Consider the following 15,066-nt stretch of genomic DNA (forward strand, 5'->3'; position numbering starts at 1 on the left):
TTTTTTTAATTAAGGTGTATATATATATTTTTAGACATAATGCTATTGCACACTTAATAGATTACAGTATAATATAAACATAACTTTCTATATGTACTGGGAAACCAAAAAATTTGTGTGACTCGCTTTATTGCAATATTAGCTTTATTGCAGGAACTGAACCTGCAATATCTCCAAGATATGCCTGTATAGCTGTGTCCTTTGTGAAGTGATGAGGCAGATTTCCAGATAAGGTGAGGTGAACTGTCATAGATTATCCCAGTGGTGAGAAATGCCCTGGGTTTAAATCTAATGTTATCTCCCATTTAGCTATGTGATCATGGCTAAGACTCAAAACCAGATGAGCTTTGGTTTCCCCATCTGAAAAAGAGAATACTCATATCTATCTTTGGTGGTTGTTGCTAGGATTAAATAAGATAGTGGGAGTAAATGTGCCAAGCATGGTACCTAGCACATAGAAGACACCCTAGAAATAAAACTTGAATCTGAACACTGTCATCGAGTCCAGAGTTCTATAACCTCAAGAAACATGTTTTATCACTGGTCCATCCTTTGCAAGAAACAACAATTAACTGTCATAAGCAATAATATGGAAGTTCTTCATCTATTTATTTTTTCTCTTTAGGCCCCTTTCTCAATACTCTGCGAGAAGTTCAAGTAGAGATCATAAGTAATGATATATGTAATCGAGTTAGTGTATATGGTGGTGCTGTATCATCGGGAATGATATGTGCTGGATTCTTGAGAAGAAAACTAGATGTCTGTGAGGTAAGAATAGACTCAGTTCTACTAAATGAATCTGTTAATAGAGGTGGCCTTCCTCTACATAGACCAATATCACTTCGTGTGACTCTATGAAATTAAACTGTGGGGGAGAGAGGAGAGTATAAAATATAGGTCTGTATTTAAAATAACCAACAAGAACCTACTGTATAGCACAGGGAACTCTGCTCAGTATTCTATAATAACCCAAATGGGAAAAAATTTTGAAAAAGAATACATGTATATCTATAACTGAATCAGTTTCCAGGACACCTGAAACTAACACAACATTGTTAATCAACTATACTCCAACATAAAATAAAATTTTTTTAAAAACTTGAAGAAAATTTTTTAAAATAGGCATCATTAGAAAATCAAAAAAAACCAAAAAACAAACAGGGAATGGAAGAACCATATGAAATAGTTCTTGTTTATCACCCTATTGGCCAGGACCATATGTAAAAAATCATCACCAGCTGCAAACTAGGGCTCTGATTAAAGAAAAGGACTGCAAGTAAATAATAGAAACCAAATCAGAAAGACACACAATCATTGCTTCAAGCCATAGTCATACCCTATAGTTAGGTATCTAATCCCTCTAATTGTAAGGCAGTGTGGGATGGGATTTGCAGATATCTCCATGGCCAACAGAGCCTCATCCCACCAGCACTTGAACCTTTGACCTTAAACAGTGTACATCAGATAGAATTACACTATTTAGGAAAGAAAATATCTACATTTATTCATTTTAAAGTGTTACCTTGCAAATCATGTACAAAAACTAATTAAATAAATGGCATTTTCCCTCAACCATACAAAACATTAATTTTAATTATTAAGCATTTAAAAATAATATGGCTATTTAAAGGACTGAAACTAAATAACTAAAATAATACAGATTCTACCTATAGCATTTGAAACTGAATCCAACAGTTTAGCAATTTTATGTTTAGAATAGACTCAAATCCACAAAAATGAATCTGTTGAATAGAGAGTTGTATTTGAGTTTATTCTGTAAGAGAGCAGATGTTCTCATTCTGTTGATCCATGCTCCGTTGCTTCTCTCACCTCTAGTATACTAAGAACCTAAATTAGGATTTAGGACTATGAGAAAAAAGCTGACAGGGATTGCTTTTGGTAGACCAGGGTTTTTATCCTCTGAGTATTCAGAGACTGAGTATTCAGTCCACTGAGCACTGGAGTGTACTAAGAAGCATGTGAAGGGAAGAGAGTTAAAGGCACAAGACTGTAGGACCCCATGCCTACTTCAAACAGCATCATTTCTCTTATTTTTTAAAAAAAGTCCGTAAGGGTCTTCCATATAATACTTCTTTTAAGTGAATAGTTTCATTGTTAAAAGATAAAATTAAAAATCACTTGTCTAAGGGTTAAATATATCAGGAAAGTCCCCATGATTCATACACTCAAATCAATTCACTTGGTAGCAAAATCCTTTGTATAATAAATGGAACACACTTATTTGGAATGTACTCTGCATATCTTCCTCCTCCCAAGCCTACTGCTGCACAGTAATACAATGCCCCAGACACCTTCCCATCAACTGGTGTGAGTGGAACAAGGTGAGATTCAAATTCAAAGCAAGAATTATTCCTACCTAACAGAGTTAGGAGAGGCTTCGTGGAGGAAGTGACATTTAGTTGAGCCTTGAGGTCACATTTATGTAAGAACTGGATGCTTGGACTTAGGTTCAATTTGTTTCTCTCTGTTGAGACGGAGCAAAACTAAAAAACTATACAAGGATAAAACTGAAACCTTAGCTTTATTCACACTACCTTCCAGATAAAGACATTAATAAACAGAGATAATAAGATAACGGGTAATAAGTAATAAGCTCAATTATCATACTAACGTTAATGGTAAGTAAAAATAAAATTAGTTTTCCATACTTCAATTCAAAATATTAATTTATTAGACATCCAGATTTTCTGATTAACTCATATTTATGACACCCCTTTATTTACTACACTGATATTTTTTTCTTCTTCCTCCTTTCCAAGGTGATTCTGGGGGACCTCTTGTTATAGCACGTGATAGAAACATCTGGTATCTTATTGGAATAGTAAGCTGTGGAATGGACTGTGGAAAAGAAAATAAGCCTGGAGTTTATACCAAAGTGACTCGTTATCAGGACTGGCTTAAATCTAAAACTAACATCTAATGTACCAACCACTTCTACATCCAAAATGTAAATGCCATGTGTGCTCTCTAGCAAATTGTGTTTAGTATGTGCTGCCATGTATACTGTCATCAAGTTCAAGATGCAAGTAAGCATGATCTGACTAGTCTCCCCTTAAACATGAAGAAAGCAGGCTTTCTTTCACATCACCCAAAATGTTTCACTGACCATGAGCATATAACATACTGCCGACTCCACAAAGATCTGCCATTGCTGCTAAGTGTCTCTGATTACCTCCTGGTTCACCTTTCTGTTCCTACTACACACTTCCCATTTTAGAAAAATCCAGCAGTTTAATCAGTTGAGTATCAGCTGGCTAAGTATTCTTTATTTTTTTTCCTGACAGAGCATACTGTCCTTCCCTGACTTCACAGTTTTTAGCTTCCTCCTCAAATAATCCTCATTAAGAAACTGTAGGGACTTCCCTGGTGGTGCAGTGGTTAAGAATCCACCTCAAAGTGCAGGGGACGTGGGTTCAATCCCTAGTCAGGGAACTAGATCCCACATGCATGCTGCAACTAAGAGTTAGCATGCTGCAACTAAGGAGGCTTCGAGCTGCAACTAAGGAGCACACATGCTGCATGCAGCTAAGACCCGGCACAACCAAAATAAATAAATAAAATAAATAAAATTTAAAAAATAAAAATAAAAAATCCAACAGAGCCCATAAAATAAAGTTTAAAAAAAAATCTGTAAGTGCAATGCACCAGACAAATCAAGGTAATTAGTTTTGGCCAATGCTAGCACAAATGATGGAGGGGCACTAGAAATGAAACCAGGACTTAACAGGTGGCACTACTGTGAGTCCTTTCCCCTTTGCCCTCAGATGTGCATTTAACCTCTCTCTGAAACTTGAAAAAAATTGACATTTAAATTTACACCCAATAGTGCAGATTTTAAACTCTTTAAACAACTGCACTAATGTTTACTTGAGAGCAGTGAATAAATTGGATCAGACGGTAGGAAAACAGGAAATATTGTCTAGGACAGGATTTTGTTCTAAATTATGTAAAAATGCCTTTTACTATTCAGAAATTAAAAGCAGTTCCTTGGCCTTTTCACCAGGTAGGAAATGAGAAGAGGCAAGGAATCAGTGAGAGAAGTTACTTTCCATCCCTGAAAAATGGGAGAAGTTCCAATTCTGGTGCAAATTTACTTTTCACTTCCATTTAATTATTTCCTAATGCAGTTTATTTGCTAAACCATTTTCTTTCTTTTTTTTTTTTTTTTGGCAGCACACAGAAAATCATAAGTTCTATTATCAACTTAAAAACCTAAACATTTCATGAGGACTAGGAAGCTTACCCATAAAATCCGCCCTCCTGCATTTCCAACTCCCACACATCCATGCCTCACCGCACACACGCCCCAATGATGTGCAATCCGCAGCACAGCGAGTGTCCTTTATCTGCACTATTGGTAGAAAACTGGCATTTAGATTTCAAATTTTTTATTACAAAATTACCAGCAGTTTTAAGCATTTCAACAATGCTTATGAACTCTACTTTGCTGACACAAAAAAGGCTATTCAAAAAGCAGGACCTGTCTGAAGTGGACTATTGTATGTCCTGAGATCCTCAGAGGCCACCCTGCTCAGGACCCATTTGTGACTGTGTCTTCTTCCATCTCCTCTTCACCATCATCAGTGGGGCCTGATCTGTGTTCTCTGCCAGGTATCTAACTGGACTGAAACAAGCCCTTCAGCTGCTCCACTTCAGCCAAAGTTGACACGTTTGCTATAGCATTCTTGATTGCTTCCACATCCCCTAGAGATGGCCCACCTTTCTTTTTGTCAGTTGGCAAACAAGCACCTGGATTGAAAGTTTTGCTTCTCCTGGCAATATCCTTTGCAAGTTGTGTACCCCGTTTGCCCTTGAACATTTTCTCTGCTTTCTGCCACTCTTTTAGTTTCACCTTCTGGAAATCCAGTACTCTGACTTGTGGAACTTTATAAATCACATATAGTCTGTAATGTTTCTTATTTGTTACAGGATTTCTTAGAATACTTAGATAAGTCAATGATTTGAGAGATGCCAAAGGGTCCAGATCACCCAATTCCACAAGACTGTTGTCAGTGAGAATGAGTTCTGTCAGACAGGGCAGAGCCTGATCAAGTCCCTCACCTATACGGCATATTCTGTTGTTCACTAATAATGTTTCCAGTCTTCTCAACGAAGGAAAACCATCCCAGTTTCCAGATTTCATTGTCAGAAAAATCAAAGGCATCAAACTGGTCTAAGGTAGCGCCTAGATTTTCAATGACAGGAATGTTATACCTCTGCAGGTCCAGCTCATGGTCCTGCACAGTGTTGGTGTACTGCGCCGCCTGCTCGATCAGCTCCACCGTCAGCTTCACCATCCTGCCGCCTTCTGCCCGCCATGTCCCCCGCTCCTCTTGCAACCATTTTATTTTCAATCAACTTCAAAACACTTAAGGGACCCACAGAATGAGAAGCCAATATAAATTATATATTCATCAATAACTTAGAAGCCAGTAGAATATTAGACACTCATAGAAAGTTTGATATGAGTTTAGGAAAGACCTTATTGTATAATATTTAAATTTACTGTTAAAAATGGTAGTCATTCTTTGAAGAATTGTATCTATAAAGAATTTTCAAATAAGAAAGCATCTTTGGAATTGTTTAATAATTATATAGTCATTCTCATATATATATTTAAATGCATATTTCTGGGACTGTACATGACCATGGATTAGTGTTCAGCAAAACTTAAACTTTACCTGTGCATCTAAACCTTTATTTGCTTCCCCCCTCCTTTTACGATTAATTGAGTTAATGAAATAATTGCCATGTTAAGACTTTTTGAGTTTTATATCAAGTAAGAGTCTCTCTTGCCCCACATAATATTATATTGTATAAATTAAAATATATTTCTAATGGTAAATTCAAACTCATTCTCTTTGAATCCTTACAAGGCAGGGTTTCTCAGTCTTGGCACTACTGACACTGTGTGAGAAAATTCTTTCTTGAGGAGGCAGGGGCAGTGGTGGAGGAGCGGCAGCATCCTCTGCATTGTAGAATGTTAAGCAGCATTCCTTCCCTCTATACACTAGGTGCCAGTGGTAACCCTACCAAGCTGTAACAAACAAAAACATATCCAGGAGCGGAGGGCAGACAGCAGAAGCAAGAAGAACTACAATCCTGCAGCCTGTGGAACAAAAACCATATTCACAGAAAGATAGACAAAATGAAAAGACAGAGGGCTATGTACCAGATGAAGGAACAAGATAAAACCCCAGAAAAACAACTAAATGAAGTGGAGATAGGCAAACTTCCAGAAAAAGAATTCAGAATAATGATAGTAAAGATGATCCAGGACCTCGGAAAAACAATGGAGGCAAAGATCGAGAAGATGCAAGAAATGTTTAACAAAGACCGAGAAGAATTAAAGAACAAACAAACAGAGATGAGCAATACAATAACTGAAATGAAAACTACACTAGAAGGAATCAATAGCAGAAGAACGGATAAGTGACCTGGAAGACAGAATGGTGGAAATCGCTGCTGCGGAACAAAATAAAGAAAAAAGAATGAAAAGAAATGAAGACAGCCTAAGAGACCTCTGGGACAACATTAAACGCAACAACATTCACATTATAGGGGTCCCAAAAGGAGAAAAGAGAGAAAAAGGACACGAGAAAATATTTGAAGAGATTATAGTCGAAAACTTCCCTAACTTGGGAAAGAAAATAGCCACCCAAGTCCAGGAAGGGCACAGAGTCCCAGGCAGGATAAAGCCAAGGAGAAACATGCTGAGACACACAGTAATCAAACTGACAAAAATTAAAGACAAAGAAAAATTATTAAAAGGAACAAGGAAAAAAATGACAAATAATATACAAGGGAACTCCCATAAGGTTAACAGGTGATTTCTCAGCAGAAAATCTACAAGTCAGAAGGGAGTAGCACGGTATATTTAAAGTGATGAAAGGGAAGAACCTACAACCAAGATTACTCTAGCCAGCAAGGATGTCATTCAGATTCGATGGAGAAATCAAAAGCTTTACAGACAAGCAAAAGCTAAGAGAATTCAGCACCACCAAACCAGCTTTACAACAAATGCTAAAGGAACATCTCTAAGTGGGAAACACAAGAGAAGAAAAGGACCTACCAAAAAAAACCCAAAACAATTAAGAAAATGGTAATAGGAACATACATATCAATAATTACCTTAAACGTGAATGGATTAAATGCTACAACCAAAAGACACAGGCTCTCTGAATGGATACAAAAATAAGACCCATATATATGCTGTCTACAAGAGACCCACTTCAGACCTAGGGACACATACAGACTGAAAGCGAGGGGATGGAAAAAGATTTTCCATGCAAATGGAAATCAAAAGAAAGCTGTAGTAGCAATACTCATATCAGATAAAATAGACTTTACAATAAACAATGTTACAAGAGACAAGGAAGGACACTACATAATGATCAAGGGATCAATCCAAGAAGAAGATATAACAATTATACATATATATGCCCCCAACATAGGAGCACCTCAATACATAAGGCAAACGCTAACAGGTATAAAAGAGGAAACTGACAGTAACACAATAATAGTGGGGGACTTTAACACCTCACTTATACGAATGGACAGATCATCCAAAGAGAAAATTAATAAGGAAACACAAGCTTTAAATGACACAATAGACCAGATAGATTTAATTGATATTTATAGGACATTCCATCCAAAAACAGCAGATTACACTTTCTTCTCAAGTGCGCAAGAAATATTCTCCAGGATAGATCATATCTTGGGTCACAAATCAAGCCTCAATAAATTTAAGAAAACTGAAATCATATCAAGCATCTTTTCTGACCACAATGCTATGAGATTAGAAATCAATTACAGGGAAAAAAACTAAAAAACACAAACACATGGAGGTTAAAAAATACGTTACTAAATAACCAAGAGATCACTGAAGAAATCAAAGAGGAAATCAAAAGATACCTAGAAACAAATGACAATGAAAACACGATGATCCAAAACCTATGGGATGCAGCAAAAGCAGTTCTAAGAGAGAAGTTTATAGCAATAAAATCCTACCTCAAGGAACAACAAACATCTCAAATAAACAATCTAACATTACACCTAAAAGAACTAGAGAAAGAAGAACAAACAAAACCCAAAGTTAGCAGAAGGAAAGAAATCATAAAGATCAGAGCAGAAATAAATGAAATAGAAACAAAGAAAACAATAGCAAAGATCAATAAAACTAAAAGCTGGTTCTTTGAGAAGAGAAACAACATTGATAAACCATTAGCCAGACTCATGAAGAAAAAGAGGGAGAGGACTCAAATCAATAAAATTAGAAATGAAAAAGGAGAAGTTACAACAGACACTGTAGAACTACTAAGCAACCTAAGAGACTACTACAAGCAACTCTATGCCAATAAAATGGACAACGTGGAAGAAATGGACAAATTCTTAGAAAAGTATAACCTTCCAAGACTGAACCAGGAAGAAACAGAAAATATGAACAGAGCAATCACAAGTAATGAAATTGAAACTGTGATTAAAAATCTTCCAACAAACAAAAGTCCAGGATCCAATGGCTTCACAGGTGAATTCTATCAAACATTTAGAGAAGAGCTAACACACATACTTCTCAAACTCCTCCAAAAAAGTGCAGGGGAAGGAACACTCCCAAACTCATTCTATGAGGCCACCATCACCCTGATACCAAAACCAGACAAAGATACTACAAAAAAAAATATTACAGACCAATATCACTGATGAATATAGATGCAAAAATCCTCAACAAAATACAAGCAAACAGAATCCAACAACACATTAAAAGGATCAAACACCATGAACAAGTGGGATTTATCCCAGGGATGCAAGGATTCTTCAATAAACGCAAATCAATCAATGTGATACACCACATTAACAAATTGAAGAAGAAAAACTATATGATCATCTCAATAGATGCAGAAAAAGCTTTTGACAAAATTCAACACCCATTTATGATAAAAACTCTCCAGAAAGTGGGCATAGAGGGAAACTACCTCAACATAATAAAGGCCATATATGACAAACCCACAGCAAACATCATTCTCAATGGTGAAAAACTGAAAGCATTTCCTCTAAGATAAGGAACGAGACAAGGATGTCCACCCTCACCACTATTATTCAACACAGTTTTGGAAGTCCTAGCCACAGCAATGAGAGAAGAAGAAGAAATAAAAGGAATCCAAATTGGAAAAGAAGAAGTAAAACTGTCACTGTTTGCAAATGACCTGATACTATACATAGAGAATCCTAAAAATGCCACCAGAAAACTACTAGAGTTAATCAATGAATTTGGTAAAGTTGCAGGATACAAAATTAATGCACAGAAATCTCTTGCATTCCGATACACTAATGATGAAAAATCTGAAAGAGAAATTAAGGAAACACTCCCATTTACCATTGCAAAAAATAAAATAGAACACCTAGGAATAAACCTACCTAGGGAGACAAAAGACCTGTATGCAGAAAACTATAAGACACTGATGAAAGAAATTGAAGATGATACCAACAGATGGAGAGATATACCATGTTCTTGGATTGGAAGAATCAATATTGTGAAAATGACTATACTACCCAAAGCAATCTACAGATTCAATGCAATCCCTATCAAATTACCAATGGCATTTCTTACAGAACTAGAACAAAAAATCTTAAAATCTGTAGGGAGACACAAAAGACCCCGAATAGCCAAAGCAGTCTTGAGGGCAAAAAATGGAGCTGGAGGAATCAGGCTCCCAGACTTCAGACTATACTTCAAAGCTACAGTAATCAAGACAATATGGTACTGGCACAAAAACAGAAACATAGATCAATGGAACAAGATAGAAAGACCAGAGATAAACCCACACACCTATGGTCAACTAATCTATGACAAAGGAGGCAAGGATATACAATGGAGAAAAGACAGTCTCTTCACTAAGTGGTGCTGGGAGAACTGGATGGCTACATGTAAAAGAATGAAATTAGAACACACCCTAACACCATACACAAAAATAAACACAAAATGGATTAGAGAACTAAATGTAAGACCGGACACTATAAAACTCTTAGAGGAAAACATAGGAAGAGCACTCTTTGACATAAATCACAGCAAGATCTTTCTGGATCCACCTCCTAGAGTAATGGAAATAAAAACAAAAATAAACAAATGGGACCTAATGAAACTTAAAAGTTTTTGCACAGCAAAGGAAACAACAAATGAGACAAAAAGACAACCCTGAGAATGGGAGAAAATATTTGCGAATGAATCAACGGACAAAGGATTAATCTCCAAAATATATAAACAGCTCATGTACCTCAATATTAAAAAAACAACCAACCCAATCCAAAAATGGGCAGAAGACCTAAATAGACATTTCTCCAAAGAAGACATACTGATAGCCAAGAAGCACATGAAAAGCTGCTCAACATCACTAATTATTAGAGAAATGCAAATCAAAACTACAATGAGGTATCACCTCACACCAGTTAGAATGGGCATCATCAGAAAATCTGCAAACAACAAATGTTGGAGAGGGTGTGGAGAAAAGGGAACCCTCTTGCACTGTTTGTGGGGATGTAAATTGATACAGCCACACTGGAGAACAGTATGGAGGTTCCTTAAAAAACTAAAAATAGAATTGCCATATGACCCAGCAATCCCACTACTTGACATATAACCAGAGAAAGCCATAATTCAAAAAGACAGATGCATCCCAATGTTCATTGCAGCACTATTTACAATAGCCAGGACCTGGAAGCAACCTAAATGCCCATCGACAGATGAATGGATAAAGAAGTTGTGGTACATATATACAATGGAATATTACTTAGCCATAGGAAGGAACGAAATTGGGTCATTTGTAGAGATGTGGATGGATCTAGAGACTGTCATACAGAGTGAAGTAAATCAGAAAGAGAAAAACAAATATTCTTATTAACGCATATATGTGGAACCTAGAAAAATGGTACAGATGCACCGGTTTGCAGGGCAGAAATTGAGACACAGATGCAGAGAACAAATGTATGGACACCAAGGGGGAAAAGTGGTGGGGGTGGTGGTATGATGAATTTGGAGATTGGGATTGACATGTATACACTAATATGTATAAAATGGATAACTAATAAGAACCTGCTGTATAAAAAAATAAGTAAATTAAAATTCAAAAAAAAACAGACAAAAAAACATAACATAGTCAACAAATTTAGAAAATGATGACATACCTTTTCTGATTCAGATTTTTATAAATGTTTTTATGCATACCTACATAGTTTTATTATATCAATAAATGTAATCAACTCAGAAAAAAAAAAACCCATTCAGGATAAAACCTTAGCAAACAAAGAAACAGGAAGGAACTTCTTCAACCTCATACAGGGCATCAATAAAAACCTACAGCTATCAAAAAAGAAAAAAAAAAATGTAACCAGACATTGCCAAATGTCATGAGGGGCAAAATCACCCCAAGTTGAGAACCACGGTCATCGGGTCAGTAGTCAGAGGAAAAGAGTCACTCTTAAAAATCTTGGACCCACAATTTCCTTACATGAGTTTGAAAATATCTTTCTTCTCCCCTTTTATGTAATGCTGATGCACTGAGAACGCTAAAAGACCATCTATCATGATTACACTCGTATCTAAAAAAATCCTAGCCAAATTAAGATCATTTGGAAACTGAACCTTGTTGGAGAAAGGAGGCAGTTTGAAGACTGAGTTGCTACAAGCTAATAATTCATCTCTAGATGGATGAATGTATGTATGTATGGATGGATGGATGGATAGATATAGATGTAGATAGAGAGATCTACCTATATAGAGATACAGAGAGATTATGTAGAGAGATATCTATATAAATATGTAGCTAGTGAAATGTCAAGTACATAAATCCTGCATAATTGCCTCATGTTTATCTATTCAGTATCCTCAAAATGCATAAACAGATACTATTTGAAAGAGTATTACATAGTCAGCTGAGGCAGAATGGCTCAGTCCATCATTCACTAATATTTCAGAGTGGAGAACAGAAAATCATGTAGCATTACTGTATACTAAAATCTGTACTGTCCAATATGGTAGCAACTAGCTAGATGGGGCTATTTAGATATAAATTAATTTAAATTAAATACAATTAAAAATTTATTTTTCAGTCATACAAATCACATTTTAAACACAAAATAACTACATGTGGCTAGTGGCTACCATATTGGGTAGCACAGATATACATCATTTTCATCATCGCAGAAAGTTTTATTGGACATCACTGACCCAGAGGATTCTACGCAACTACTTGCATAATCAGTTATTCATCTAACAAACATTTCTTAAACCTCTATGTGTCAGACATTGGGTATTCTAGACAATGGGTATACAGTTTTGTATAAAACTGAGTCCTTTCTCAAGACTACATAAGGAGCCAAAAGTGTTTTTGATAACTGCTGTTAAAAGTAGCAGACCCTTTGGAGAGTGTGGTTAGCCAGGCATAGCATGACCACTTTTCGACTCTCCTTCCTCTGGGGGTGCTGGTCCACTAGTGGAGAGGGGATCTGTATGAGCTACAGAAGGCCCACCAAGGACCCACAGGTAGAAATTGTTTTTTTCTATCTCTCTCAGACAAAGATCCCAGAACTTCCCCCAAATAATGGTATATTAAAGAATCAACGAGTGTTTTTGGTTGCTTTTTAAATCAACAGGGAATTTCCTGTAACCCCAAAAGCTATGTTAATGACAACCAAACACAAGAGTAGCAAATAGTGGAGGAGTATCAGAGTGACTTAGTCACAAAGGTAAAAAATATCAAATGATAATTTAAGCAAGAAGCCAACCCAAATAAAACAAGGATTGGATTGTGCAATCAGTTAATGTTGATTTATTATAGATGAATCTAGGAAATACAGAAACAACAGATCACTGTGACCCACACCTATGTTCATTTAAATGCTGCAAGGCACTAAGAAACTTAGGTCAAAGGTGTTAATATGCTGCCACCTCCTGGTCCATGTTATTTTTAAAATATATTTTATTGTAATTTCATTTCAAGAGATGAAGTTACATGAGCTGTTTTCTAAACATAAAGAAAACTCTGGCGACCTCTCTCCAATTTCCTCTTAAAATAACCCAAGTTTAAAATTTCATATATCCCTTCATATTGTTCCATCTGTATACAAACATAAACAGATATATCTGTTTGCTTATAAAGGGCTTGCCCACTTTTTATTTTTCAAAAATTGCATTTTTTACACTCACATAGAGTGCATACACACACACACACACACACACAATCACATGAGTATATCTGGGCTTTTGTTTCTGCCAAAATGGTAAACTAGCATAGGATACTTACTCCCTTCTCCAAATCAATCAAATCAGATAAACTAAGAATAAAGAAGTAAACATGGATTCTAGATCAGAAAATCATAACAAAAGTGAGACACTGGGAGATGGGGCCATCTCGAATGGGAGTATGTAGGAAGGGTGGGTGGCTGAAGCCTAGAATTTAATGAGAGAATAGTTGAAGGAAAAGCTTTTTAAGTTTTACTCTGTCCCCCAGCACCCTGACTTGCCCTGTATTACCTTGAGACAATGTTCACCTGCTTTTCATACCAGACTAGACTCAGCAATCCAGACGACCAATTTTGGAAGCATCAGGGTAAATTCATACAAAGGAGAGGAGTTTCTAGAAAAGGTAGCAACTTATCAGCCGCTTTCAGGTATTCTTTACCTCACCCTCACTCCCCCAAACCTCCAGGGCCGGTGAATTCAAGTTTAAGAACATGGTTCTCCCCCAGTGCTTCTTCACTTTGAGAGCCCAGCTCTGTAGCTGTTAGTCTCACGGTCAGCTTTCACCTGCAGAGGAGAGCCAACAATGAGCTTCTCAGTCATGCTCGAGTCCCTCCCACCAGCTCATTTCTAGTGGCTTTGGTAAACAACATGGGCCTGTCCCTGGTACATATCCACAGGTAGGTCTTCTGGCTTCACATAACATACCCATTCCAGAATTCCCATTTCCCTCAGCCTCTATTTTTTCCTCCAATGTCTGCCTGGGCAACTAGGGAATTTCTGCTTCACTCAGTCCTGACTATTGCTTCTTCCAGGCTGTTAAGATCAACTCTTGCAGCAAGTGTGCCCAATCTCCTTGGTTCTTCCCAGGATATTAAATTCCCTACCTCAAGAAGGTCAATAAATTCTTACTTATTCCATCTTCAGTTCAGCCCTCCTTCATCATGCATCCTCAAAACCCAATGCCAGGACCAGGAGTACTCCTCTGTCAGCACATACTCACTAATTCTTACAATTTCTTCAGTGCGTAGTCTCCTTCCTCCCTTCTCAGGCTCAGCACATTCCTAGCTGAGTTACTGGCTTGATTGTCAATTGAGGAGGAGAGAATATCTCTTGAGGAGGCATCTGTTGCCTTGTGGGGGAGAGGGCTCTGCAGCATCTTTCACCATGGGAGAAGGGCTAGCTCTTACTAAGGAACAAGGGACTACTTCTGCAAACTCTGAGGTTCAAGGAATCTGCAGGACCAATACCAGTATCTATCCATCTGTCTCCATTTTACAATTCAAGGTCCCAGATTTTTCTCTACCAGGTCCCAACCTAAGCATAGCAGATCTGCTTTGACTAAGCATTCAAACTCTGGGAAACTAACTATAAATCTTTAGTCTACTCTTCCTCTGCAGGAGGTAAGCGTCTCTCTGTAACTGGTTCTCATGCTTAGCCTTAACTGATTTTAAACAACCCTCGTTTCTCCTTATCTCTCTGCGGGGCAACAATACAATTTAGCAGTAACCAGCCAATTCCACTATCTTTGTAGGCATTCTTTCTTCTCATCTCTTTTAATTGCCTGAACCATCACCCTGCAACAGGGTCCCCTCCACCAGGAAGTTTTCCCAGATCACCACTAGTGAAGTCTTTAGCAATTCAGTTGTCACCATATGCTAGGGATTATCTGTGCCCTGCATGCCACTCAGAATGTCCTCTTTACCCAATAGGCAGGGAAATGAGTTTGTTGGTCCTCAATTTTCTGAGATCACTCAATCAGACCCCAAAGTTGGATTTGAGGTACAAGAGATTTATTGGGGAAAATTTCTGTG

At 37.2% G+C, this 15,066-nt stretch overlaps 1 pseudogene; it reads right to left on the reverse strand.

Annotated features, from left to right (window-relative positions):
- Positions 1-4,425: 4,425 nt before the first annotated feature.
- On the reverse strand, positions 4,426-5,318 carry LOC103007045 (U2 small nuclear ribonucleoprotein A'-like; annotated as a pseudogene).
- Between the last annotated feature and the right edge of the window lie 9,748 nt (positions 5,319-15,066).

The sequence above is a fragment of the Balaenoptera acutorostrata genome, chromosome 5 (genome assembly GCF_949987535.1).
Source record: "Balaenoptera acutorostrata chromosome 5, mBalAcu1.1, whole genome shotgun sequence".
Taxonomy (NCBI): domain Eukaryota; kingdom Metazoa; phylum Chordata; class Mammalia; order Artiodactyla; family Balaenopteridae; genus Balaenoptera; species Balaenoptera acutorostrata.